The sequence below is a fragment of the Leptonychotes weddellii genome, chromosome 1 (genome assembly GCF_054177405.1).
Source record: "Leptonychotes weddellii isolate Sample4059 chromosome 1, ASM5417740v2, whole genome shotgun sequence".
NCBI classification, from domain to species: Eukaryota; Metazoa; Chordata; class Mammalia; order Carnivora; family Phocidae; genus Leptonychotes; species Leptonychotes weddellii.
Window position 1 is genome coordinate 49,177,530 of NC_138369.1, and position 23,679 is coordinate 49,201,208.

The 23,679-nt window shown below is 44.3% G+C and overlaps 1 protein-coding gene across 3 annotated transcripts in view; it reads right to left on the reverse strand.

Moving 5' to 3' along the window:
• The window catches only part of RAB43 (RAB43, member RAS oncogene family), a 353,030-nt gene extending 340,439 nt beyond the window's left edge, over nucleotides 1-12,591 (reverse strand). Inside the window, exon 1 of one of the 3 annotated variants that reach the window (XR_014146041.1) lies at nucleotides 12,351-12,585. The gene's annotated coding sequence lies outside the window, so the exon portion shown is untranslated. Of the gene's footprint in view, nucleotides 1-12,350 lie in introns of all 3 variants that reach the window. The other 2 variants (XM_081823037.1, XM_081823030.1) reach the window with 2 other exon arrangements.
• Nucleotides 12,592-23,679: the final 11,088 nt, after the last annotated feature.

Consider the following 23,679-nt stretch of genomic DNA (forward strand, 5'->3'; position numbering starts at 1 on the left):
AGAGAGATACAGCAAAAGGGAACACAAGCAGGGGGAGTGGGAGAGGGAGAAGCAGGCTTCCCGCAGAGCAGGGAGCCTGATGCGGGGCTCAATCCCAGGACCCTGGGATCATGACCTGAGCCGAAGGCAGACGCTTAATGACTGAGCCACCCAGGCGCCCCAACTCCCTTCTTACTTGTTACAATTAACTAGTAAAATTAGAAAAAAAAAACATTTTTAGCTCATGCCAAGTCTGGGACACTTGTATGGAATCTGCTATTACAACCCTCCAATAGGAGTGACAAAGAAATCTAATTTGTCAAAGTTAAACAAGAAAAGTTGGTAAAAAAAAAAAAAAAAATCCATCTAGAGTGTAGATTATGAACTGTGTGTGTTCAAATACTGCAAGAAATGACCATAGAAGGCAAAACATGAAATGCATAAAAACTTCATGAATATAATTTAAAACCTAATACTTGCTTTCCAAAGTCTTTTTTCAATCCATCACCTAAGGCAGTTGGGTTACAAGGACTGAAAGATATGTACCACTGCCCTATCAAACCCAAGGCTCCTTGGGGGTCAGAAAGCAGGTTTTCTACTGTTTGTAGAGCTACTACCTTGCACAAGGCTTGGGATGTAGTGGTGCTCAATAAAACCTACTGACTATATGAGAAATTACACAGTATTTGTCCCAGACATAGGGGAGAGAATTTAGCTGCCTCTCTCTGCCAGGGCACCTTAGAAAAAGCTTCTTCTAAATTTCTTGATGGATGAAACTGCCAAACTGATTAAAGGACCAGGACAAGGGAGTAGAAAGAAAACCGATTTAATCAGAAGCAAACATATTCTGAGCCTAACTCTGACAGAGTTCTGTGAAAGATGGAAAACTGCTGAACTTATCAAAATATATTATGAAGCAGAAGCAAATAAGACAGTGGTACTGTCCCAGAGACAAAGAATGGATCAGATAAATTAAAAAAGATACATGTAGGTGGGTAATTAGTGTGTGATAAAAAGATTTCTAGTCAGTGAGAAAAGGATGACAATATAACAAAATACTGGCACAACCGTATATTTGGAGAGATTCTGATGTCATATTGCATCATACATAAGAATTCTAATATGCTAAGTACTAGGGAAAAACATTGTTTTTATTACTGTTAGGATAGGGAAGGCCTAATATAATAACATGAAACCCCAAAACCAAAACAAATCGACAATACTGACTACAGGAAAGTTTCTTTACTACAAAAACACACCATTAACCAAACCCAGCCATGAGAAACAGCCTGGAATGTTTACAACACGAAAAAGGGTCAATATTCTTGCTATACAAAAAGTTTAGGTTGGGCGCCTGGGTGGCTCAGTTGGTTAAGCAACTGCCTTCGGCTCAGGTCATGATCCTGGAGTCCCGGGATCGAGTCCCGCATCGGGCTCCCTGCTCAGCGAGGGGCCTGCTTCTCCCTCTGACCCTCTCCCCTCTCATGTACTCTCTCTCATTCTCGCTCTCTCAAATAAATAAATAAATCTTTAAAAAAAAAAAAAGTTTAGGTTAAAACAAACAACCTGCCTCACTTGGGCGTTAGAGAAAACAATCAATTCACAGAAGACAAATAAATAAATGGCTAATATTTTTTAAAAAACTTAATCTACTCATCAATAAAATGGAAATGAGGTATCATTTAAATTTTTCCCACTAGTTAAACTGGCAACCATTAAGAAAATTGACAATCGGCAACTATATAAATAGAATTCTCAAGCTACAAATGTTAAGTAGACAAACTTTTTGGAGGCAGTATGGTAATGAATACCAAATTTTAAGTATGAATAACAACTATACTTTAAGGAAGTGATCAAACAAGTGGATGAAGATAACTATTAAATAGCTGTCTTTAAAAAAAAAAAAAGATTTTATTTTTAAGTAATCTCTAGACCCAATGTGGGACTCTAACTCACAACCCAGAGATCAAGAGTCACATGCTCCATTGACTGAGCCAGCCAGGAGCCCCTTAAATAATTTTCTTAAAGAGAAAAGTTGGAAGTAACTGAAACACTCATTTAGAAGATGGTTAAACTTGGTAAATGCAATATTATGCAGCTATTAAAAAAGAGTATGTATTGGGGGCGCCTGGGTGGCACAGTTGGTTAAGCATCTGACTCTTGGTTTTGGCTCAGGTCATGATCTTAGGGTCATCAGATCGAGCCTTGCATTGGGCTCTGCGCTCAGTGCAGTCTGCTTGAGATTCTCTCTCCCTCTCCCTCTGCCCACCCCCCCTACACACACTTGCACACGCACGCACATGATCTGTCTCTCTCTCTCATATAAATAAATCTTTAAAAAAAAAAACAGTATGTACTGACAAGGAAAGGTGTGCAGTACATACAGAAAAATTTTAAAAAGCAAGTTACAGAAGAGTGTGTACTGTATCATCCCATTTAAATATAAACATGTAAGTTTGGAAGTATAGCCACCAAATTATCCAGAAGTGTGATAGAGAACTATTCACTTGCTTCTGTAATTTAGAAACAAGTCCATTTTAGAAAAAATCTAACCACCTAGGGATTCCTGGGTGGCTCAGTTGGTTAAGCATCTGCCTTCGGCTCAGGTCATGATCCCAGGGTCCTGGGATCGAGTCCGGCATTGGGCTCCTTGGCTCAGCGGGGAGCTTGCTTCTCCCTCTGCCTGTCACTCTCCCTACTTGTGCTTGTGCTCACGCTCTCTCTCTGACAAATAAATTTTAAAAAGTATCTTAAAAAAAAGAAAAATCTAACCACCTATGGTGAGGTTACTTTTGCCCCTCAAAGTGAATGAGCAGGGCTCCGTGTGGGTGATAGCTTCTGAAATGGCTTAAAGGGTCTTCAAAGTTTCTGATGGTGTCATCTTGACAGTTGGGATATTGCAAAAGCCACTGCAGTATGATCAAGAGCCAAAGAAAGCCAAAATATGAAAGGATCTTGAGGACAGCCAATCCGCTACTCTCATCTTTCAGAAGTGGAAACGGAAGCTTAGTTAACTTACTTAAGAATCATGCTGTGGCCCTGCTTAAGGAAGTCTCCCAGTCCTACAGCTTCTGGCCTACTGATTTTAAACAAACAACGTGAAGAATTTACAGGTATTTCTTTTTTTCAGCCAGAGAACACAACAGATGAGAACACACACACACACCCCAAAAGCCACCTGGAGAATATATTTTCAGTTCTTTCTTCCAAATGATTAAGGAAAACAGATAAATTAGTTTAGTATCTACCCTGAAGCCCCTCTCCTAGAGTAGGCAAGACACATATATAAAATGTGTGTAAGACACATATACAAAATACCAGTCATAGGCATTCAGTGAAAGCTGAGAATGGTATGGGTTGAAGCGGCCACAAAGAGCTTTAAAAATGGAGCTGGTGGTACCTGAGCCAGGCAGGATGCCAAAACACAGAACGCAGAAATGAAGGGAAGTGGCAGGAACCAAGCTTAAGGAAACAGGGAACAAAGTGTGGTATGGAACGGGTAAGTAAAACAATACAGGGTGTGCATCAGAGAAAGGACAAAACCAGGAAGACAAGCCGGAGGCGGTTTGTGGAGGGACATAACCAAGGGCAATGGAAAACCAGGGGTTCTGCAGGCAGGGAAGGAAGAGGACCTAAGGAGTATTTTTAAGACTATCTGATAGCACCTTCCAAGGGGGAAAAGGGGTGGGAGGGTGAGAAATCAGTTAAAAGACAGCTCGTAAGTCTATAAGTTTCCAACACTGAAAACACGGAAGGCAAGGGAACGCTCACTCAGATTCAAATTGTTTCTTTCACACCTACTTCTGCAAAGGGTACTTCGAGGCACTTAAATTGAGATTATCACACGTCATTTAAAAGAAATAAATTTCTACAAAAAAAAAAAGATTTCTTAGGATAAAAAGGTGATCTGTGAATAAGGCAACTTGGTATCCTTTTCTGCATTTAAACTGCCAGTTGATGGGAACAACAATCTACAAGTGAGCCATTCATTCCCCAACAGCTATTACTACAGCAAGCCACTGTAAAACTGGTACTATTTCCCAAATATTTCCAACTCTGTGCTTTCCAGGTCCACGGTAGAATCACACTCCTTAGTTTCTTGTATGGTGTGACTCATTCTGGCCAGTGAGCTGTAAGCCGAAGTGACGTGTCATCCTGGGCTGGAACATTTAACTGCAGGAGAAAGACCCTCCAGTAGTTCTTTTTCACTTTGCCAAGACACCCAGCAATATTCCGTATCGTGGCTGCTCCTTCAACTGAAGTAGGAATGATGCAGAGCCCCTGGAAAACTCATGCTGCACATGCTGCATGAGCAGAAAATAAACCTATGTTGCTTTCAACCATTTTGAGGTGATTTGTTGCTGCAGAGTAACCTAGCCTATTCAGTCTCGTATTGCTGGAAAACTGACTACCTGAAAACTTATATTTCAAAAGAAACAGAATAATCAAAACATCTTTCATTTTTTAATTTTTATTTTAAAGATTTATTTATTTGTTTGAGAGAGAGAGAGATAGCAAGTGAGAACACAAGCGGGGACGGGGGTGGAAGAGGGAAGCAGGCTCTCCACAGAGCAGGGAGCCCGATGTGGGGCTCGATCCCAGGACCCCGGGATCATGACCTGAGCCGATGGCAGACGCTTAACCAACTGAGCCACCCAGGCGCCCCAAAGCATCCTTCTTTTAAAAAAAAACCCTAAGTAAAACTGAACAATAAAATTTACATAGGCTGATCTTCCAGATAAGATGTTATTTTTCTCACTGCTATTAGGGTTAAAAAAACATCTGATAACTTGGAATATGAAACGCCAGTTCCAATACTGAGCACTTCCTTTTGGGTCATTTCCTTATCTGGAAAGAGACAGTCACAACTCATCAGCTGCTTGGATTGAACTCTGAAGTGAAGCTTAAACAAGGTAACAGCTGATCTCCATAAGAGACTGATTATATATACACTTTGTTCCATGTATCAGTCATGGGGTGGGTGTGTGTGGGGGGGGAACTAAAGCAACTTTTACAAAGAAGCAAGTTCCTGGGAAAGCAATTCCTGTTGAGGACTTTGAAGTCCAGCCCAATAGATTCTTGACTATAATGCACCCCACTGCTCTCAAGCTAAGGCAGGTATCAAACCAAGAGCTGAGTCTTTAGCTAGGGACCCGGATGATGGTGACTTTTTTTTTTCTTTTATGGTAAAACAGACTGGAAAGCAGAGAGCTAGTATAACAGTTACACAGAACTATTCTCAATAGCTCAAAGCTTTTGATAGTAACTGTAGGTTATCTCAAGCATTTACCCAGTAAAATAGATTGTCCATAAAGTGATAAGAGGAGCCCACAATGGGCTGGCTGGCTAAAGAGTAAAACCATAAACTGTTTTTTCTCCATCCCATCCGTCCCAAGCCAACTCCTTTTAATCCATGTTAAAGACACTTCTGAGGAAGGACCTCTTTGAAGGCTTAAACACATTTGTATTTGAGTCCCAGCCCCACTAATCTCTCAATATGTGTTTCTCTAGGTAAATTATAACATCAAAGTCATTCCTTATTCATAACTGGGGTACCACCTGCCTTACTCAATAGGGTCGTGAGGTTCAAGTGAGAGGATTATGTCCTATCCTAGCTTTATCTAGTGAAGTATCACTTTGTTAAACATAAACCCTTCAAGAAGGCACTCGAGTGCCTCCCCTCCCCCACTCCACCTGGCCCCCATACATATATGGTCATTCCCAATTTGGAGATGCTGCAGCTACTCCATCTGCCTTAGCATTTCCCTACCTCCATTCATTTGCTTATGCCATTCCCTCCAACTATAATGGGTTTCCCCAGTCTTCCCTCCATACCAAAACTCCACTCCACACCTCTAGCATTTTCTTTAAGCTGTTTTTATGACTCTTATCCGCCTTGTTTTTACAATTCTTCCTAAACCTCCAGTGATCTTTATTTTATACTCCCCACAGCTGCCAGCAGTATTTTCTTATACCAGACAATAAAAATCTGTCAAATGAACATAGAACACAGTTTAGCATTCAGGAAAGCTCTACATATTAATCATTGGCCCTGAAGCATAACTTATGTGCTACAAATAGTAACTTACTATGCAAAGTTAGAACTGGAAAAAAAAAATTTTAAGTTTACTGAGTAGTATCTCAAGATCCATCCTAGAAGGATTCATCCCTGCCCTCCACGAGTTTAGAGTGGGGGAGGGGTAAAATCATGTAATATTATTCCAACCAAACTAAGGTCTAGAGCAGATGTACAAAAAAGCTCAAGATCACTCAGCCAGAAAGCTGCTGGTCAAACACCAGTATCTAAAGGGACAGTCAGACCAGGCAAACAGGCCTATTTCTAACATGTGTATGAAGGAATCCAATATTTTAAGAACTCAAGTGCAGATCAAAGAAGAGTTTGAATGAAAGCACTGTTTATTATGGCTAGATTTATAGCCCACAGATGATACTTTTAGGCCAATTCCACCACCAGGAATGGATCCAGATTATAAATGCAAAAACTAATCCACAAGGGCAACTATGGAGGACTAACCACTCACTAGACTGAAACCATTCTGCTTTTCTTTTCTTTTCTTTTCTTTTTAAAGATTTTATTTGTTTATTTGAGAGAGAGAGAATGAGAGAGCACATGAGAGGGGGGAGGGTCAGAGGGCAAAGCAGACTCCCTGCTGAGCAGGGAGCCTGATGCGGGACTCGATCCCGGGACTCCAGGATCATGACCTGAGCCGAAGGCAGTCGCTTAACCAACTGAGCCACCCAGGCGCCCCCATTCTGCTTTTCTAACCCTAACGGATTTACAAAACATTTACAAGACGTTGTCTCAAACTATAACACACTCAGCTCCAGAAACAACTTCTCCACTCCCTCAAGGACTACCTACAGTGGCACTGAATGGGGCCATAAAAAAACAGGTTCCTAGCAGAGGGGCAAAAAAATGAAAAAGAAGACAAGTGTTAGCAAAGATGTGGAATATTTGGAACCCTCAAATACTGCTGGTGGGAGTGTAAGCTGGTACAACAATTGGATAATTGACAGTATCTACCAAAGTGTAACAGATATCGGCATGGGATGAAGTGTATCCCCACCAAATTCATATATTCAAGTCCTAACCCCCAACACCTCAAAATGTGATGATCTTTGGAGACAGGGTCTTCAAAGATGTGACTGAGGTTAAATGAGGTCATGAGGGTGAGCTCTAATCAATATGACTGATGTCCTTATAAGAAGAGATTAGGACCCAGACAGGTATAGAGGAAAGACCATGTGAAGACACCGGAAGACACCCATCTACAAGCTAAGAAGTCTCCAAACAACGGGCGCCTGGGTGGCTCAGTCGGTTAAGCATCTGCCTTCGGCTCAGGTCATGGTCCCAGGGTCCTGGGATCGAGCCCCACATCGGGCTCTCTGCTCGGCGGGGAGCCTGCTTCTCCCTCTCCCTGCCGCTCCCCCTGCTGTACTCTCTCTCTCTGTCAAATAAATAAATAAAATCTAAAAAAAAAAAAGTCTCTAAACAAATCAACCCTACCAACACCTTGATCTTGAGCTTCTAGCTTCCAGAATTACAGGAAAATAAATTTATTTTGGTTAAGCCACGCAGTCTGTGGTATTTGTTACAGCAGCCCTAGCAAAAGAATATAAATACATACCCTAAAACTCAACCTTTCCACTCCTCGGTATTAACATAATAGAAATGTGTACATATATTAGTCAGAGGCAGACACAAGAACATTCATACAGCATTATTTGTAACAGCCATAAATTATAAGCTACACAAATAAACATCAATAAATTAATACATGATGGTATACCACATAATGGAATACTTCTCAGCAACGAAAACAGTTTACAACTGCACTCAATACAAAATCTCAAACAACAGTGGATCAAAGAAACCAGACACAGAAGAGTACACAGCATATAACTCCATTTATACAAAGTCCAAATCCAGCAAAATCACACCATACTGTTAAAAAATCAGCAGACTCTTTACCCTAGGAGGAGGGGAGGATAATGACTTGAAGGAGGCACAGGGGGGCTTCTAAGTTTATAAAAATTCTCCAAGTTCACTTATTTGTGTGCTTTTCTGTATGTTCTCCTTCAAAGTTTACTTATAGAAATGAAAAATTATTTAAAAATAAGGGCAACACTTGGGGTGCCTGGGTGGCTCAGTCGTTAAGCATCTGCCTTCGGCTCAGGTCATGATCCTAGGGTCCTGGGATCGAGCCCCACATTGGGCTCCCTGCTCCGCGGGAAGCCTGCTTCTCCCTCTCCCACTCCCCCTGCTCGTGCCCCCTCTCTTGCTCGCTCTCTGTCAAATACATAAATTAAATAAATTAAATAAAAAGGTTAATCATATTGGCTTTATCACACATTCTCAATTACCCAAATTAAGAGTTCATCAAATGGAAATAAACTTTTAATTAAAATTGCATGCAAAAATAAGAAACCAACAATGTAACTATTTAGATCACAATGTAATTTTTAAAGGATTACTGAACTGAGCTAGGTAACTCCAGGAAAGCCAGTAAGCAGCGAGCACAAGGCCATCTTGAAGGGTCAGAGAGAACAGAGAAGCTCCTTCACCGTGTCTGGCAGCAGTCACACAAGCATGTTCATTTGAGAGTCAAGTGAGGTTACAGAATTCCTAACACTGACCAGGTCCCCAGGCCTCCCTTAATACGCTTCCTCAGATTTGCTCTGCCCCGATAGCAAGCAGTCCAAGTCGACCAGGAAATGGACAACAAAATCAAACTGATCTCCACGGCAGTGATGACGTCACCAAAACAGACAGCCCAGGAGAGGCTTGAGGTCCCCTGCATTAAGTACTGCATCCTCAGGCAAATGAGCAAGGCCACCACTGTATGTCACCACTGGAACTAACTCCCAAGCTTTCTTCCTCCCCCACAGAGACATTTTGCAAGTAGCTATTCTTAAATTTGTTTTTGAAATCACAGCCTGAGTACTAAAATTGAAACTAGTCAGAGGCACTGCTAAAAAGCCTGTTCTGATTTCATCCACCACACATCACTTTTACCTTTGATTCACAAATCACACTGACCACGATGACCATTAAGAAGTTTTAAAACATTAATGCAAACTATTTTTCTGTGTTTAGGAAAAGGCAGAAAATAGAAGGAAGATGTGAGAACAAATAACTGAAGAAATCAACACATTAGAACAAATAACTGAAGAGATCAACACGTTGTAAAATGTGTCTGCAGCAAACTGCAGACATAGAAGCACAGAGATCTATTAGATGGCATTAACAGATAAATGTTTGGTAACACAGGAATGGATGACAGAGAATACAATGGCAACCTTACATGGGAGATAAGAGTCAGCAGAAAGCCAGCAGCCGCACACGTTTGGGGGGGGGGTGCTCATTTCTAGAGCTTCAGTCTCCTTCGGAGGATGACAGCAGTACCAAGGGGAACCACCGTTTAGCCTTACTCAGGAGGACTCCTCCTCCTTCCTTCCCCAGGAAACCTTGCCTGTGGTAACTCCTAGTCTAATACCTAGTCAAATCCTTGGCCTTATTTGTTGAATTGCACAGATGCAGAGTTAAACAATTTTATCATAGGAATAATAGTATATATTTATGTCAAATCTCAGAAAGGAGCAATGCATAGAAGACTATCACAAGAGTGTGGTCTGGGTTTGCTACACCTTTGCACAGAAAGGCTAATACCAATATAAGGGAAGAAATGATATTAGCGCAATTCTCTTTGGAGATTTATTAGAAGCTAATCAAACAACCAAAACCTTTTTGCTTCACTTGGTGGTGGGGTCAGGAATCAGATTCAAAGCCATACTTTATTATAAAGCAATGCTCTTTTTATGGGATTTGGGGGCCTAGGCCTGGTAGACACAAACAAAACATAATAAAACAATCAAATGCCCAAGTGATCACTAACAATTACCTGGAGATATATACTAACAAAACTATTTTTAGAGTGCTTTCTCCTACATTCCACCCTTCTGTTTGTTTACTCATGCAGTTCTACCACAAACACAAAACTCACATCTCCTTTTAAAGAAGGGGAGCCAGAGCGGTTGCAGGAGATGGGGTGGCATAGGGCTTTATTTAGTAAACTATAACTGGTGGGCACTATATTAAACTTTCTTCATCAGCTAAAGAAAAAAAAATCCAGCATGCCAAATGTGCCTTTGCTCAAAGAGCAGTGCAACAGCAAACATTTGCAGTGTCAAATAACAATGACATGAACTCCCTCAAGTGAACAACAAAATGCCACTAGAGCCAAAGGAAAAACAAGTTTAGTGTCCAAGGTTTCTCTTCCAAAGACATGATCAATTTGAAACTGTAACATTATCTTCTATACTCTCAAGAGCAAACTATACAAATGCTATTATGATTAACAAAGGCTTCAAGTTGGCCAGAATACCAGACTGCCTACTATGGATTCACTTGCAGAGATGAGAAACAACTCCTCGTTCCAAAAGCCTCAGGTTCTACCACCAAGCCATTCCACAACAGAATTCCTGGCCATGATCGCACATCATTTTTAAATTCCTTTAGGACAATAACCACACCTATCTCCCTGAGTCAATAACCAGTAATGCCTAATACTCAAAACATCTCAATGAATGAAAAGGTGCTCATCATTACTCTACTCTACTCTCTAAATTTAAACATTATTTAAGACTACCATACTTATTACTCACTTAAATACATCATATTTTTAGGTACGCAGAGTTAAAAAAAAAAAAAATTAGAATACAACAGGGTTGGGAGGACTAAGCTTTAGCTTGGACAGTATCTAAGTACTCACAATTCACCTTCCAGTTCTTAGACTCAAATCTGAGCAAACTCTCCCAAGTCTGAAGAGAAACACACTAATAGGAGACTCTATTAATCCATGGATGAGAAGTCATGCGGCTAATCAGCTGCTTAAGTCACAAGGAAGAGACAAGAGCCTGTTCTTTTGTAATCCAAAGAGAAGATAGAGTATTTTCAACAGGAAAGAACCAACTGGCTAGATACCCATGTACTAAGGTTTTAAGAAAGGTTCACATGGCAGGATTGCCAGGCTTAATTCGTTTGACAAAACATTTACATAACAAAATTTTTCAGACCTCATTTAAGCACTTGCTAAAACTGTAGAGCTTCTAATACTGGCACTACACTACAAAAAACCTGTGTTAAAAGTCACAACCGCAAATGGAGTATCTTATGATTTTAAGGTAGAACTAAGGTGGCTGTAAGGTAGAACCAGAAGAGGCTTTCAAATGTCATCAACTAGAAACAAAGGAGGCAGAGAGAGGGAGATACCAGGTGGCAAAAGATAGATCACAAACTTCTGGAGCATCGGAAAGCAATACAACCCAGAGACTGAGTACAGTACTCTGGAGTCTGATTGCCTGGGCTTGAATCTTCGCTCCTTATTAGCTGTGTGACCTCGGACAAACAACTTAACCTCTCCGTTCTTTGACAATAATGGTACTTGAGGGCTGTTCTAAGCATTAAACATAAATATCTGTGCAAAAGTTTTTGGCGCGCTGCCCAGAACACAACCAGCGCTCAAATGTTTGCTATTATTATTCTCAATTTTCCACTTTTACGAACCACTAGGCATCAAGCTTTGATTTAAGGCAGTTAAGAGGTCCCCGGCGCGGTGGCGTCCAAACACAGCTCTACAGCCAACCACCAACTTTCCCCCAACAAGTTTGAAAACTTCCTTCGGGTTTTACCACAACATACTTACGACAAAAAGCTCCCTGTCTCCCAGAGCCAGAAGCGTCTCATGTGTATACAAGTGCTTGGGGCGAGCCCAATGCACGTGACCTGACTCACTGCCTTGACTCAGTTGCCGTCAGGGAACCTCTCCCACTTAAAAGGATCAGGCTGTTCAACTGAAGACACAGATGGGAACGTGGCTCAGCCGTGGGAGCCTGTTAGCAAGGCCCGCACGGTCGGCGGCGCCCGGGACAGCGTCCCCAGACAAGGCAGCGGGCGCGGTCGGCTCCGACACACTCCGGCTCGCTGCTCCAAGGGACTCAGCCCAATAGCGCGTCCCGCCGCGGCACAGGCCCCCAGTGTCCAGAGGCCATCCAAATCAGGAGACACTCCGGGTCTCGATGCTACCAGCAAACACGGCGTCCGGGATCGCCGGCCCGCGGTCGACAACCCGGCCAGAGGTCACACCCGGCGACCTCTGACCTCCCCCCAATCCCCCAGCCGGGTGCGGTCCGGGCCTGCTCTTGGGCCCTGAGCGACGCTGGGTTTCCCCGCGAGGCCTGCGCTGGGCCCAGAGCCTGCCCAAGGTACGGACGACGCGAGGCCCAGGCGAACGAGGAGCTGAGGAGGGGGATGGGGCCAGGCCACCGGCCAGGCTGGGCCCGCTGCTTACCGCGGCCGCTCCGTTGGGGGCTCCGGGCCGGACGCGTCGCTAGGGCTCCCACCGAGGAGGAGGCACAAGGGAGGACAGGAGCTGAGGAGAAGTTCAAGTTCCGGTTCCGGCTCCTGCTGACTCCTCGGCACTCCCCAAGCCTTCAACGCCGCCGCTGCCGCCGCCTCGAGCTTTATGGCCAAGACTCCGGCTCCGCTCCCACTTCCGCCACCGCCGCCGCCCCGAGCGGAAGTACCTGTCACGAGACTCTCGACGCCAAGAGTGCGGGGGAGGAGCCCCGCCTCAATCTTGCGACACGTTCCGGCCGCTTCTGGGCTGAGCCTAGATCACGTGGCACAAACATGTCTGCCCCCAATTGGTTGTTGCCATCTTTGAGGCTCGTACAATGAGAAGGACGGCGCCATGTTGAATCCGCAAACCGCTGTCTCAGCCATCGCCCCCTCTTCCCCCGCTCCCGCGTTCCCGCCGGAATAATGAATGCCACGGAAGAGAGGACGAGAGTAAACTGGCTCTTCCAGTAGTGTCCGTCTGCAGAAGGCACTGATCAGTCAACTAAGTAGTCCTACTGTGTGCCCTGAGCTCTTCAGGATCAAACAAAGCATGCATGCTCTAGGAACAGGCTTTTTCAGGGAGAGGTCTCTGAGTAATGGGAGCTAAAAGGGTGGTTATTTGACAGACTTACATTGTGTTGAGGAAGGGTACCCATATTTATTGAGCGCCTACCATGCCTTTGTACTACACCTTTGGATCATCTCCATTTGTCCTTACTTTAATCACTTAAGGAAAGATTATTTTCACCATTTTGGGAACAGGGAACAGAGACCTGCTACAGGTGGGTTTGACCTAGCTCACACAGTAAGTAGTAGAGTGAGATGTGAACCAAGGGAGGTTGGACGTTAATGTGCATGATCTAGTCGACTGAAAATGATGTACCAATTGTGTAACAGAGTGATAGACATTACCAGAACATTTCTTCTGGTCCAAGAAAATGGAAAACCAGTGTAACCCAACTAACATGAGGTCACTCCTTAGTGAGTCACAGATGTACCAGGTGGAGTTGTCTCACAAAGTAAACTTTATTTGCAGCAAATAAGGAGATCGCTGGGAATAACTTCCAAATCCGTGGCTCACAGAGCAAAGGCAAATGGATTCCTTTTATTTAGGGTTAGGATGAATATTTAGATAAGGGAGCCTTGTCATCTTATGTAGAGGCGAGCAAAAGGAGGTGCATGTGCCTTAAGGAAACATGCCTATACATACACTGTATGTTATGTATATGAGGCTTGTGCTCTTCCTTGGGTGGAGATTTTACAGTTACAATGAGGTAAAGGTAAGTCTTGGTCAGTCTGTGGGCCACTCCATGGTCCATCTGCATAGGTGTGAGTAGGGGGTTAAGTTCAAGCTGGTCTGGGTGGTCTGGGCAGTTGTTATTGCTTGAGGAGTATTGTTTGTTTGTTTGTTTGTTTTTAGAGATTGTATTTATTTATTTGACAGAGAGAGAGTGCACACAAGTTGGCAGAGTGGCAGGCAGAGGGAGGGGGAGAAACAGGGCTCCCAGCTGAGCAGACAGCCCGATGCAGCTCTATCCCAGGACCCTGAGGTCATGACCTGGGCCGAACGCAGACGCTTAACTAACTGAGCCACCCAGGCACCCCGACTGAGGGGTATTTTGGTTTCCATCAGGGAACGTTATGCCCCTCAGGTCTTTGCCTGAGTTAAAAGATAAGCTAGAAAGAAGAGCCTAAGGAAAAATGTGGGACAAAGGTCAATGAGTACAACAAGCAGGTAGGCATAAAGGTCAGGCTTTGGAGTCCAGCTGGTGACAACAGCTCAAGACTCCCTGAGCTTACTGTCAAAGGTGAGGCAATAAAGTTGTACACTGTAAAGCTCTTAAGAGGGTGGGACACCCTATCAAAGACCCGCCCCATCTAAACACATTAAGATCAACTCGGAACTTTATCTCCATCTTCAACAACATGCTCTTCTCATAGTCTTTTCCTGTCTTGGTTCATGAAAACTTCATTCTTTCAGTTGCACATTCCAAAAAACTTTGGAATCATTCTGTCTCCTGTAGCGGGTTGAATAGTGACCTGCAAAAAGATAAGCCTACATCCTGGACCCTGTGGATGTGACCTGATTTGGAAAAAGGGTATTTGCAAATATAATTAAGGATCTTTTTTTTTTTTTTAAAGATTTTATTTATTTATTTGACAGAGAGACAGCGCGAGAGAGGGAACACAAGCAGGGGGAGTGGGAGAGGGAGAAGCAGGCTTCCCGTGGAGCAGTGAGCCCGATATGGGGCTCGATCCCAGGACCCTGGGATCATGACTTGAGCCGAAGGCAGACGCTTAACGACTGAGCCACCCAGACACCCCTGTAATTAAGGATCTTGAGATGAGAACATCCTGGATTATCCACGTGGGTCCTACATCCAATGACAAGTGTCTTTAGAAGATACACACAGTGTCACAGAGTACAAACACACAGAGAAAAGAAGTCCCTGTGAAGATGGAGTCAGAGATTTGAGTGAGTATCCACAAACCAAAGAATGCTGACAGACACCAGAAGCTAAAAAAGACTAAAAAAAGGGAGGGGAGGGGTTGATTTTGAATTTTCTATTTCAGTTGTATGAGAGATTACATTTCTGTTGTTTTAAGCCTGTGGTGATGTGTTACAGCAGTCCTGGAAAATGAATTTAACTCCCCTCTCTCTTATGCCCCTCATCCATAGCCTTCAAAAGATATTCAGAACGTGACTACCTCTTACTATCTCTGCCATTACCACCTGGTCTGAACCTCCATCATTTCTCCCCTGAAGTAGTGCAAAAAATCTTGGTTTCCTGCTCCCACGTCTCTCCTTATCATTTCTTAACACAGCAGCCAGAGTAATTCTATCAAAATGTCAAACCATCATTCTCCTGCTCAAACTCTTCCCATAAATCAGATTAAAACTAAAAGCTTTGACCCCCAAATACCTCTCTGACCTCATCTCCTTCTAATACCCCTCAGATCAGTCCGCTCAAACTATACCAGTTTATGAAAAGAGAAGGCACACATTTAACTCAGGCCTTTACAGTTGCATTTCTTTCTGTCTGGAAAGTTCTTCCCCCAGATACCTGTATGACCACTCCCTCACTTTCTCAGGTCTTGACTTAAATGTCATCTTCTCAGTGAGAATGGCCTTTCTTATTTAAAATGAAAGTTCCTTTTCCTATCAACACTTAGACACAAAGCACCACTTGCTATTTTCCTTCCTGCCTTTTTTTTTTTAAGATTTATTTATTTGAGAGAGAGAGAGAAAGAGAGTGAGGGGAAGGGCAGAGGGAGAGAATCTTCAAGCAGACTCCCCGCCAAGTGTGAAGCCTGATGCAGGGCTCGATCCTATGACCATGAGATCATGACCTGAGCTGAAACCAAGAGTCAGAAGCTTAACTGACTGAGCCGCTCAGGCACTTTTTTTGTTTCTTTATATTGTTTACTTTTATTGCCTGTCTCTCCCACTAGAATGGCAGTTCCATAAGGGCAGGCATTTTTGTCTGTTTCACTCATTGCTGTATCCCTGATCCCTAGAACAGTGCTGGAGCACAAGAGGTGCTCAGTGAGTACCATTTGCAGAGTATTCAGGGGAATGGAAATTGGAAATAGTCTCAAAGGCGAATAATTATGGAAATTCCACCCTATTCTGCAGCCATACAAAATGCTAGGTTTGAAGATAAAGAAGTAATTAGAGAACACCTGAAAAGGCAAAGCCCCTGCCTTCTAAGAAGTTGATTGAGAAGGCTATTCAGATGTAAATATGGACCATTTCTTTTTTTTTTTAAAGTATTTTATTTATTTATTTGAGAGAGAGTGAGCCCAAGCAGGGGGAGGGGCAGAGGGAGAAGCAGACTCCCCGCTGAGCAGGGAGCCAGACTTGGGGCTCAATCCCAGGAGCTTGGGATCATGACCTGACCTGAAGGTAGACATTTAACCAACGGAGCCACCCAGGTGCCCCAACATGGGCTGTTTCTTATGGAAAAGAAAGGATGACTTAGAAGAAACCCATGAGCCAAGAGGGTAGAATCAAGAGCTACAGAGAATCATTCCCAGGGAGCAGGACTGTACCGTAATCAAAGAGCTGGCAATGTGTGCCTAACTGGATTTCAGAATTGCTATGGCCCAGTGGTAGCTATGTGACTCCTGTTTTTCCCTTTTTTGAACAGAAGTGTCTGCCCTGGGGGCACCTGGGTGGTGTAGTTGGTTAAGCATCTGACTCTTGGTTTCAGCTCAGGTTGTGCTCTCAGGGTTGTGAGATCAGGCCCCTCAGCAGGAAGTTGGCTTGGGACTCTCTCTCTCCCTGTCTCCCTCTGCTCCTCCCCAACCTCAAATAAATAAATAAGTTTAAAAAGGAAAAAAAAGGTGTCTGCTTTGGTTATCTCAAGCCTGTCAACTCTGTTGGTTTCTGGAGAGCAGAAAACCTGTCTATATCTTACAGGTCTTCAGATCAAGAAGAATAGTACTCAAGAAGCTGTTCTTGAGGAATCATACCTACTCTGTACCTGGACCCAATTTATATGATAAGATCCATTATGAGCCAGTGATGTTTTGGGACAAGACTTTAAGGGTCTTTGGGAGGAGGTGAATATATTTTGCACATGGAAGGAATGTAAATAATTTGTGTCCAGAAGGTGGACTACAATAGATTAAAGATGGTGGTAAATTCTTTGCTCCTCCTTTGAGATGTAGAATCTACTTCCCTTCCTTTTGAATTTGGGTTGAACTTCCTGACTCATTTGGCCAATAGGATGTAGCAGAAGTGATCATAAGAAGCTTTACAGTTTTTACCCAGAAGTCTTGAAATGCTCAGGCAGTAGAAGCTCCTCCTCAGAAAGCAGGCTCCATGCTTTGAGAAGCCCAAACCATTACGGTTGTCCTTATCAATCGCCCCACCTGAGCCCCCAGCAAGCAGTCAGCATTAATTGCCTGCCATGTAACTGCACCATTTGGGATGTCCAGCCATGTTAAACTTCAAATGACTGTAGCCCCGACTAAAAGTTTACTGTAGTCATACAAGGGACTCCAAGTGAGACCTGCCCAGTTGAGCCCAGCCAACCTACAGAACCAAGAGATGCTAATAAATTCTTGTTTTAAGCTGCTATGTTTTGGGCTGCTTTGTTATACAGCAATAGATAACCAGAATAGGGCCTATAGAAAATGAAGGGGAAGGGAACAGTTATATAAAAGACCTTTGGTACAACAGGTTTGGGTTGGGGAAGACAGACTTCAGAGTTGTTGGTTAAGGGAATGACATGATGACAGCTGTTTTAAGAGTCTCCCACTAAATTGGTGTCCTGCTGGAAGCGAGAGAGGAGAAAGTCCAAGCTGGGACTGCATGTGAGGCTGGGTGGGCAGGGAATGTCTGGGATTGTGACTTACTGATCTGTGCAGAAAACTCACTTGAGGAAGTTTGTCACATCAGTGGGACATGGATGGGACCTGGTACTATCTGATTGAGCTCGTGAGGTCAGAGAGAGAGAGAGAAGATTGGAGCCTGGAAGGTTCAAAGGAGGTTAAAGTGAGGTTAGGAGTGAGGAGTTCAGTTCCAGAAATACTGACTCAGAGGACCTCTGTGGGACACGTAATTGGAGATGTGGAGGAGGTTGAGGCAGAGAGGGGGCAGTTAGCAATCTGGTTCCCTCAGCGTAGCCTGGGCTGACAATAAAGATTGGAGAATAGTGATGGGTGTGAAAAAGATAACCCATGAAAAAAGTCTAGGAGTGTTTCATTCTTTCAATAAGCTATTTACTGAGACTTTCTTATGTGCTAAGCTTTGTTACATGCTAAGAACATGAGAAAAGCAAGGCCTCTCAAGAGCCTTACTTCTTTGTGTGGTAAACAACACATAAGTAGCATCCCCCCCACACACAAGCACACACAAAATTTCACTTAAATTTCCATCAAAGGGGAACTGGTTAAATAAGCTACAATACATCCAGTCAAAGGAATACTATGCAATTATAAAAAAGAATGAGAGAATTCTCTATATATTGATATGGAACGATCTCGAAGAGGTATTATTAAGTGACAAAGCAAGATATAGAATTGTATATACCATATGTTTCTTTTTTGGAGACGGGGGGAAGAGTGAAGGTAGAAAAATAACATACTTCAGCAAATAAAAAATGTGATTAACTGGTATATCAATTAAGATTTAATAAGAGCAGTTAGAATAAGAAGTTAATGGTAGGGCTTAGACCTACACAATTTGTTGGAGTTGTTAAAAAAGTTTACACAGGCTATTGTTTCTGAGTTCAGTGTTGGACTCAACATTGGTCACCATAGGTCAGGTAGACCAGCAATCAGGAAGAAAAGCTAGATGTGGAGGAGGACAATGGCACATTGGACCCCATAAGGATAACTAGAACACACAAAGACCAAATGGAAGCCATGTTTGTCTTTTCTCACCTCTAACTTCAGTGCCATGTGTGGGTGACCTGCAGCAGAACCTGGTGTCTTTCGCCACAAAGCTGCACACATGCCTGGCCCAGGATTCAAAAAAGCTGAAGGGGGAGATTTGATGGGGGCTGGAGGAGGTATGGGTCTGGGTGCTGCCTCAAGGCAACAAGACCAGCAGACCAGTGACACCAGGAGCTGCCCCGTGGCAGGTGCCCTGCATGATTTTCAGAATATAAACAGTATAATTGCTCTTTCACTTTTGCCTTCCAAATCTCATGCAAATGTCTCTTCTGACCGATGTGAATACAGATCCATATAGAGAAGAGGATTCTGGGAAATGTAGTTCCATCTTAGTTGTACTACAAAGCCACCATACCTCATGAATGGGATAAAGGTGAGAACTAGATTTGCAGTGCATGTCCTTTATATTATCTTTAAGTTTTAATCATGAGATTATATTATCTATCAGATATTTAAATTAAAAAAAGAAGTCCATAAAGTGATGAATGGGATGCTGATGATAAGATGGTATATGGAACAGAGATGGAAGTTGGAGGAAAGGTGGTATTAGACACAGGTGGTAAGAAAGGCTCCCTGAGGAGGTGACATTTGGGCAGACTCCTGTTGACAATGGGGGAGCCCGCCTCTTGACATTACCTGAGCAGAAACTATTATAGGTAAATGGAACGGCAAGGGAAAAAGCTTTGTGAAGAAACAAGGTGTCCTGCTCAAGGAACAGCAGAGAGGCCAGTGTGGTTGGAGCAGAGTGAGGACGGGAGAACGTGCAAAGAAGTGAGGTGGGAGAAATGGGCACAGCAAGTCATATAAGGTTTCATGGTTCATGGTAAGACCTTTGAAATATATACTATGTGTGATGAAGCCCATGGAAGTTTAGGCAGAGAGTGTATGCTTGTGTGTGTCTATGTGTGAGATGTGTCTCCCTTCACAGGTCACTTGCACTGCAGGGCCTTTTCTGGCCATCACTCTCTTTTCTCCTGTTCCCACAGGGAAGCCATGGCCCTGGTAGGCCCCTGTCACAGCCCCACAACACTGCTTACTTGATGTCTGCTTCTCCCTCTGCTCCTCATCTAGACTGAGGGGCTCCTCAAGGGTCAGCACTTGTTCTGATCTGCCTTATTGTCCCCAGCACCGCAATAGGCATTGAAAAACCTCACCACACGACTGAACCATTCAAAACAGAATGAACTGTTGCATTATTCTCTCTGATACAGCTTTGCATGATTTATGAAGTACTCTGGGGTTTGCTATTTAAACATGGCCAGTTTTCCTCAGGGGTTCCTTCCTTGGCAGTTTTTACTAATCCAGGAGTCACTGGCTGGCTGTCCCTCCATGCCCGCTCTAGTCTTCCCTTCTCGGTACTCCCCCAGTCTAAGCTCCTGCGCCTTTGAGCAACTCACTTGACAATCTGGGCCTCAATTTCTTCATTCTAAAATGGTGTTAATAACCCCAACTCTGAGATATTGTGAGAATCAGATGTGAAAGTGATTTATCAAGTGCTCTATCATATGTAGGAGAAAGACTGAAGTTACATATCAGTTGCTGGGTGATATAAATCTGGGGTGGTAGTTTCAGGCATTTTTCTGCTAGATATGGTGAAGAAAACAAAGATCCATTCATTCATTCATTGATTCATCCAAAACAAATCAGTCCTCAGCTTCCAGGACAATCCTAGGGACACAGAGATGAACCAGCCACGGTTCCTGTGCTCCACGAAGTCCCAGTTGTGTGTGTATATATGTAGGCAGGGGTGCACCCACAAAAAGACAACTCACATCATACTAAGTCCTCTTCCTCTTCCCATAACTAGCCATGGGCTGCATTCCAGAGCCTTCTTACTCACAAGGCTATACTGCAGCTCTCCGCCCACACTAACCCTTTCAGGGACAGGCACTCAACCAGTTCCAGGGCAATCAAGGCCAGTAACTCTCAAGTCTGGTTCTTTTTTAGAGTGGAGGAAGGCAGCTATATTGGGAGAAAGAAGACCTTTTCTCTGTGGAGAAAGAATAAGACGTGTCTAGAATTGCTGGGGGACTTCTTGTCACCTCAAGGGCAGAGCCTACCCGAGAGTAAAGCTAAATAAAAAACAGAGGAAAGCAGGGGTGTCTGGCTGGCTCAGTCAGTAGAGCATGCAACTCTTGATCTCGGGGTTGTGAGTTTGAGCCCCATGTTGGGTGTAGAGCCTACTTAAAAAATAAACAAATAGGGCGCCTGGGTGGCTCAGTCGGTTAAGGCTGCCTTCGGCTCAGGTCATGATCCTGGAGTCCCGGGATCGAGTCCCGCATCGGGCTCCCTGCTTGGCAGGGAGTCTGCTTCTCCCTCTGACCCTCCCGACCCTCCCCCCTCTCATGTGCTCTCTCTCTCTCTCAAATAAATAAATAAAATCTTTAAAAAAACAAACAAACAAATAAAAAATAAAAGCAGAGGAAAACAAAGAGATGGTGAGGGACACAACTTAGGGTTAAAATCTGGGCACTTGTATCCAGTGATGCTTGAATCCAACTGCCCCTGTCCCTCCCCCATTTCCCCAGCCCCATCCCCACTCCACCCTCCAGCCTTCACCACTTTGCTTAAGGGAAAGTCACAGCCACACCAGGGGCTGGTCTCAGCAGGAGCTGCGGCAGCTTCTGGTCCCCAGTCCTGTCTAAATGGACGCACAAAAGCTTTGGTGACTCTTCTAGTGACTGCTCAGAAAAGTCTGGGAATACAGCCCAGAGATGTGGGGGAGTGAACATCCCCAGTGAGACTCAGAATTTGAGGAGGAGCTTAGAAGTCAAGTCTCTGCTTTTACCTTTCCCCAGTGGACGGTTCCAAATGCCTTTCTGGAGATATCTCATGGGACTAAAGTTGTCAGAATTAGCAAATAAAAACACTTGGCCTAAAACATTGTTTGTGTTCATCTGGAATTCAAATTTACCTGGGTGTCCTATATTGGTCTGGCGGCCCTGTATGAGACCCAGCAACAAGCTGTGTCTGCTGAGACTGTGACCAGTGTGATAATAGTGTGACAACCTCGTGTTTCTTTTCTCTGCTCCCCGGCTTTTCCTCACCTCTCTTTTTCACTCTTGCTGCCTGGGTACTGAACTCCATAATAAAGTGACAGCATGTTAGGCTTGGTCTCAGGCACTGCTTTCTAAGAGACAAGCCAAGATAAGGCAGTTGAAGTTAGATTTCTGTCACTTACATCCCAGAGTCCTGAGGAAAACTCAGCCTGTTTCCTCTTCTGTGGAATGAGGTAAGAGTTACCACCCCACTGACAGCCTAGGATGGACGAGAAGGTCAAAAGACCTTATGAAGGGCAAAGTGGTTAACGCCAGAGCCAGTGGGTCACCACAGTCACCCCGGAAGACAGGAGGTTGAGTCCCAGGGCTGACCCCTGCCTCACTGAGTTAAGGGCACTGGGAGACAGGGCTGCTATCTCCTCATGGCTGCTGGCTCCATCTGTGTTCTCTCACGTGGGCGATGTCTCCCCTGGCTCCACTTCACTGGACCACCTGCCTCTGACTGTTTCAGGCTTTGCACTTCAGATGAACTAGCCCCACAGGGACCAGGGAGCCCTGCTTCCACCCAGTCAATCTTTCTACAGTGTGGATTGACGCCCTTCTCCAACTCCATCCTGACAATGCTGTGGGTGCTTTGTCCTGTCTTTATCAACACATGCCCATCCCTGTGGGTGCCTCTGGTCCCCTTTGCCTGGAATGGCCCTACTACCGTGGTCTTCGTGGCCCTACATCATTTGGTCTTTGTCTCTTTTTCATGGATTTATTCATGCAACAAGCCTAGGTTTGAGCGCTTACTGTGTGGCAGGCACTATTCTGAGCCCTGGAGAGAGAGCAGTGAACAAATTAGACAAAATCCCCGCCCTCGTGGAACTTACTTTCTAGCGGCAGCCCCAGAAAATAAAGCATATAAATAAGTGAAATATGTAGTGTATTAGATGGAGTAAGTGTGATGGAGAAAAACAAAGCAGGGAAGCAGGGTGGCAAAGGACTCTGCCCCCAGCCAGTCTCCCTTTCTCCCCTGATCAGTCAGTGCACTCCTGCCACACTGGCTTTCTTGCTGTTCTCAAATACATCAGACTTGTTCCACCATTGCCCTTCTTAGTTCCTCTGTCTCAACAGCTCCCCCTCTCCCCCATTCTGAAGATCTTGACAAGGCTGGATCCTTCCTGCCATATGAGTCTCAACTCAGGCCCCCCTGGATCACCCTGTCAAATGTTATTTCCCAGTTATTCTTTATCTTCTAACCTTGTGACATTGTAACATTTCTTCCATATCATCTCTAGATGCAAGAGGAGTGAGAAATGAGGGACCCGGGTTAGGCAGTTGCCTTCCAGCAACAGCTGTTTGCTATAGAAGTGGAAGAATAAACTGCGGTGGACAGCTTTCTGCCCCTGCCACAAATACAGCACGATATATACTACATAAAGGAAGCAAAGGCGTGAAGATGGCCCAGGAGAGACACCTGATGTAGCCTGTGAGACAGAGTGGTCATGGGGCCCAGAGGAGGCAGTGCTGAGGTGACTCATGAAGAGTAAGAAAGAATCTGCTGGGCAAAGGTAGGAGGAGGTTACTGCCAATAGAGGGATGACTATGTGCAAAGGTATGGAGAAAAGAGAGAGCATGTCATAACTCATTCCAGAAACTGCTGATGGTTCAGTGTTCCTAGAGAACAGAGTTAGAGGGAAGCAAGCAGGAGCAGGAAGGAAACCTAAGAAGAAAGAGCGGGGGCGCCTGGGTGGCTCAGTTGGTTAAGCGACTGCCTTCGGCTCAGGTCATGATCCTGGAGTCCCTGGATCGAGTCCCGCATCGGGCTCCCTGCTCGGCGGGGAGTCTGCTTCTCCCTCTGACCCTCTTCCCTCTCATGCTCTCTGTCTC